The following is a 6,529-nucleotide window of genomic DNA, read 5'->3' on the forward strand; positions in this document are numbered from 1 at the left end:
GTAGGTGTGTTGATTGGTAAGTGTGTGAGAGTGATGGGTGTTATGCTGTACCATTTCCAATGTCTTTTTCATGATCTAATTATGCTCTAAAAGTACATCATAACTCCCATCACTCTCAATTTTTTCCCAATATAAGACATACCCCGAAAGTAAGACATAGTGGGGCTTTTAGGGATAAAAAGAAAGTAAGACACTGTCTTACTTTCGGGGAAACACGGTAGTAACACACCTTTATATATCCTATAGGTTATAATGCTATCCATCAGTTGTATATGGTGATAACACAGGTATGTATTCCATACAGTGTGATCTATACTCACCCTTACAGGCCTCGCAGGTTATAGAATTTACCCCACACTATAGAACAGGCGGTTGCTGTGGACGCGTCCCCTTAGCAACCAGAAGGGGGTGTGCCATAAACAGTCACGGAGGGGTGTGTACCAGGGACTTCGACAACCTATGAGATACTTGGTAAACCGGCACGTGGCGGAGCTTGAAGAGCACGAGGCGGGGAAAAGGACGAGAGATTACAGGCAGGAATAGCAACCAATGAACGCGAAGGATAGATTGAAAATCTGCTAGTTGATTGGCTGGTGGGTCTCGTTATCATGGCATGTGGAAAATACAGGGGCAGATGCTAATTGGTCAGCTTCCAACGGCGAACTACATCTCCCAGTATTCCAAGCGAACCATAGGCTGGCTGGGAGTTGTAGTTCGTTGTTATATACAGGCAGACAGCCTGACGGGGCTTTCTCCCCCGAACCAACGAATACAGGGAAGTTAGCCTGATCGTACAAGCCGACCAATGGGATTGAAGCATATAAGTGCTCGGCATTTCTTTATGGTTTAAAATAGCGCAGAGATGATTGGCCTCATACCTGCCAAGTGTCCCTGGTTAGTTCCAAATTGGGTATTTTTCTGTTTATAGGTGGGCGAGGCGACCTTTTTTTGCATAACTTCTGGCTTCTTAAATAAAAAAAGCTAAATTGTGCCCTTAACCCCTCAGCCCCCTTTTTCCACCCCTGATGCCCCCCTTATTTCTAGGAGATCAGCGGAGATGGGGCCCTTTAAACTCCCTTTCTTTAGGGCCCCTTAAAACATGGTGTCACCACCTCCCAACATCTAAACTGCCCAAGAGAGGGGCACTTTTGATTTAAGGGGACATCTCCTTTGTCACCCTTCTTGTCTTTGGCCCAGCTGGCATGCACAAGCCGCTTATGGCCCACCCGGGACAGACCGGGGACAGCGGAATTCCCCGGGTTATCCTTCCTGAGCCGGAGAGTAGACATCCCGCCGGTATTCTGGTACAGCAGGTCACCGGCATCTTCAGTCTCCAAGGCGCAGCTCGCTGAAATGGGCACGATCCGCTGCCGTAGATGAGCAGGTAGAGTTAAGAGTCCTAGGGGCAGAAAACATTTGAGCAAAAGAGAAGAACAATGCGGCATCACATTGATTCGGCGAGTAGAAGAGCTGGTGGCTCTAGGAGATGGAATAGAGCGGTCAGAAGATGCCGCGCGGAGGCACAATGGCCGGTGTCACGGTGCTGGTAGTGGTGGGCACAGTGGGTTAGCTGGCACTGCACCACTGCAACCACGCCGGCAACCTAGCGGCCAAGCTGGAGAGCCATACTTGCCACCCGGCCATTGTCGGTGGAGCTTGTGGAATTCCCACCGAGCGTCGGAGGGCTTCCAGTGATGGTAGTTGAGTCGGGGATAGAAGCAGGAGAAGGTGTTGTCGTGGTGGTGGTGAGGGGGTTCCTCCTCTGAGCCGCTGAATGCAGCAAAGCAGCCAGCAAAGGGGCCAACGAACCATGCAGGGGCCGGGGCCACATCGTCATGCTTTAGAACGTCTTGGCTTTCTTGTGTTTTCCAGAGCACTGGAAACTCTTCCACGAACACTGGAGCCGACTTGGAAGCCAACCAAGCACCAACCACAGTATGGTGTAGCCCCAACCAAAGGTTAGGCTCGCTTCTCCTAAAGAGAAGGGCCGTGAGCCGGCCGCTGATGCGGCAGCGTCTTTGTCTGACTGCGGACAGGTGTTGCGACTAATAAGTGGCGAGGACCTCGATTAAGAAATGAGAATCCCGGCTGGGACCTGGAGTCTGACTAACCAGTACGGTTACTGGGTGCACCCTAGTGATCCTCATTATACTATGGACACGTATGATGGGAATTGTATTCCAGCCCGGATCGGAAAGTCCCGGTTGTAGATCCTATATTTGAACACATGAGGTCACCGGAGAGCCGGTATCTGCGCCCCCCCCCCATTCCAGATAACGTCACCTGCGGTACCTAAACATTCCCCCTAAAACAAGCACTGAACCTATAGGGGCATCCAGCGCCTGCGGGCGGATTCTCTATAGGCGCTCTTTCTATACAGTGCATTTGTTAAGTCTATAGCGCTCTAATAAAAAACTCTATACGGGGTATTTCATAGAACCTTCGGTCTATTATTTATTGATTTATATAGCGCCATCATATTCCGCGGCGCTGTACAAAGTAACTGCACCTGACGCAGAGATGCAGCCCGTTTCTTGATATCCACATACTGCAGGGAGCTACGGCCATTCATTACCATCTTTTCAAGCCTACATCTGTGTATGTATGTGTATATTTATGTTTGTATATGTGCTTGTGTGCATATGTGTGTGAATGAATGTGAGTGTGTGTATGTGCGTGTGTGTATATGTGTGTGAATGTATTTGTGTGTGTATGAATGTGAGTGTGTGTGTGTGTATGTGCGTGTTTGAATGAATGTGAGTGTGTGTATATGTATATGAATGTGAGTGTGTGTATGTGCATGTGTATATTTGTGTATGTATGTGTGTGCGTGTTTATGTGTGTGTGAATGTATTTGTATATGTGTGTGAATGAATGTGAGTGTGTGTATGTGCGTGTGTGTATATGTGTGTGAATGTATTTGTATATTTGTGTGTGTGAATGTGAGTGTATATGAATGTGAGTGTGTGTATGTGCGTGTGTATATTTGTGTATGTATGTGTGTGCGTGTGTTTATGTGTGTGTATATATGTAGCTGATGGAGGGATCAGAGGCTCATTAGGACTTCATACATAATAATATGGAGCTGCGCATCTAATCAGTGCTAATTACGGCATCTGATCCATGCAGATTATATGCACAGGACAGCATGCACAAATAGGGAACCTCTAGGACACTGCGCGCACAAATAGGGAACCTCTAGGACACTGCGCACACAAATAGGGAACCTCTAGGACACTGCATGCACAAATAGGGAACCTCTAGGACAATGCGTGCACAAATAGGGACCCTCTAGGACACTGCATGCACAAACAGGGAACCTCTAGGACATACACGCACAAATAGGGAACCTCTAGGGCACTGCATGCACAAACAGGGAACCTCTAGGACACTGCATGCACAAACAGGGAACCTCTAGGACACTGCACGCACAAACAGGGAACCTCTAGGATACTGCATGTACAGAACTACTAGGACTCCCTTGGTAAGTGGAGCTCTCTTAGTCGATCTGGAACTGTTTATTCTGACTGCATGCATCTAGGCAGTCACACCTCTAGGACTATGTGGTTTCATGTTACCTTTAAGAAATTCGATTTTAAACGGCACCTCTAGGACTATCTGATCTAAAAGATCACCTCCGGGACTGAATGCACAGTATACCTCTATGATTATGTGATCTGTTATAAAACCACTATAACCCCCTGATCTTACAATACACCTCTAAGACAATATTAGTTCACATGATCCCTCTAGGACACCCCCTTCTGTGTTATCTGAGTGTCCCTCAAGAAAATATGGATACACTGTACACCTCTATGGTTATGTGATCCTAGTGGTCACCTCTAGGGCTACTTATGTGATGTTATATTTTACCTCTAGGGCTATCTGGTCCAGAGGATATCTCAAGGGCTGTCTGATGCTAGGTGATACCTCTAGGACTACATAGTCTTACTACATCTCACGTTAAACTGTCACCTGTGCATTCTAACAGGACACCTCTAGGACTACAAGACACCTGTAGAGCTTTTTAACTTTATATTAACCCTCGAGGGCCTCTAGAGCAATTCAATCTGACCAGATACCTCTACGGCTGTCATATGACTGAATACGTCCTCTAGGGCAGGTGGATCTTCTTATTTACCTGTGTGCGGTATCTATAGTCTGGGGCTGAGAACACTGCACCTCTATGGCTATTGGGAACCATGGGAGATGAAGCATCCCTGACTAACCAGCCATTTCCGCACCTCTAGGACTGTTCATATCACAAAACTGACCATTACAGGGAGGTTCACCTCACGGGAGACAACGTGATCCCGCAGGAAATCTCCATGGCAACCGGCACGGCGACAGCTCCAGATGTATTATTATCTACTAATCACAGACATTCAAGTAACCGAGCGACATGTCCCTCAGTGCCCGGTGTCAGCGCCACTCGCCCCCACTTCTACACCGTGACACGTATACACAGGTACGCCGCAGACAGCTGCAGCGCCTGCCTCCCCTCACACACTTCTACACCGTGACATGTATACACAGCACAGATACAGCGCAGACAGCGGCAGTGCCAGCCTCCCCCTCACACACTACTACACCGTGACATGTATACACAGCACAGATACAGCGCAGACAGCGGCAGCCTCCCCTCACACACTACTACACCGTGACATGTATACACAGCACAGGTACAGCGCAGACAGCGGCAGTGCCAGCCTCCCCTCACACACTACTACACCATGATATGTATACACAGCACAGATACAGCGCAGACAGCGGCAGTGCCAACCTCCCCTCACACACTACTACACCGTGACATGTATACACAGCACAGATACAGCGCAGACAGCGGCAGCCTCCCCCTCACACACTACTACACAGTGACATGTATACACAGCACAGATACAGCGCAGACAGCGGCAGTGCCAGCCTCCCCCTCACACACTACTACACCGTGACATGTATACACAGCACAGATACAGCGCAGACAGCGGCAGCCTCCCCTCACACACTACTACACCGTGACATGTATACACAGCACAGATACAGCGCAGACAGCGGCAGCCTCCCCTCACACACTACTACACCGTGACATGTATACACAGCACAGATACAGCGCAGACAGCAGCAGCCTCCCCTCACACACTACTACACCGTGACATGTATACACAGCACAGATACAGCGCAGACAGCGGCAGTGCCAGCCTCCCCTCACACACTACTACACCGTGACATGTAACAGCCCCCCTCACACACTACTACACCGTGACATGTATACACAGCACAGATACAGCGCAGACAGCTTCAGTGCCAGCCTCCCCTCACACACTACTACACCGTGACATGTATACACAGCACAGATACAGCGCAGACAGTGCCAGCCTCCCCTCACACACTACTACACCGTGACATGTATACACAGCACAGATACAGCGCAGACAGTGCCAGCCTCCCCTCACACACTACTACACCGTGACATGTATACACAGCACAGATACAGCACAGAGAGCGCAACTGCCAGTCTTCCTTCACACTGTACATTTTTTACTGTAATTTTAATAGCTTCCATTGTATATTCAGACCTCGCTCCCTCTCTGCCCATTTCCCACCCTTCTGCGCACTCCCGTGTTGCTGCTTTCCATATACGCAGCAGCAGAAGCCAATCAGGACCCAGCGGGACAGGGCAAGCTCTCTGTTCCTTTCACACCATTCCACTCCTTATTACTGACTCCATGGCTATTTTTGGAGAGAATCTGCATTTATTTTCATTTCTATCAGCAGTCACTATATGCTCCATATCCTCCAGCACACACTGCATTCTAATCACAATACATCTACTCCTTACTCTCTGCACACACTGCACCCTATACTAATCCCAGCTCTACACACTGCATCCTGTACTAATCCCAGCTACACACACACTGCATCCTATACTAATCCCAACTACACACACTGCACCCTATACTAATCCCAGCTCTACACACACACTGCATCCTGTACTAATCCCAACTCTACACACACTGCATTCTATACTAATCCCAGCTCTACACACACACTGCATCCTGTACTAATCCCAGCTCTATACACACTGCACCCTGTACTAATCCCAACTCTACACACACACTGCACCCTGTACTAATCCCAACTCTACACACACTGCATTCTATACTAATCCCAGCTCTACACACACACTGCATCCTGTACTAATCCCAGCTCTACACACACACTGCATCCTGTACTAATCCCAACTCTACACACACACTGCACCCTGTACTAATCCCAACTCTACACACACACTGCATCCTGTACTAATCCCAGTAATCCCAGCCCCGCACACACTGCATCCTGTACTAATCCCAGCTCTACACACACACTGCATCCTGAACTAATCCCAACTCTACACACACACTGCATCCTATACTAATCCCAGCTCTACACACACACTGCATCCTGTACTAATCCCAGATCTACACACACACTGCATCCTGTACTAATCCCAGCTCTACACACACACTGCATCCTGTACTAATCCCAG

Source organism: Spea bombifrons, chromosome 4, assembly GCF_027358695.1.
Source record: "Spea bombifrons isolate aSpeBom1 chromosome 4, aSpeBom1.2.pri, whole genome shotgun sequence".
Lineage (NCBI taxonomy): Eukaryota > Metazoa > Chordata > Amphibia > Anura > Pelobatidae > Spea > Spea bombifrons.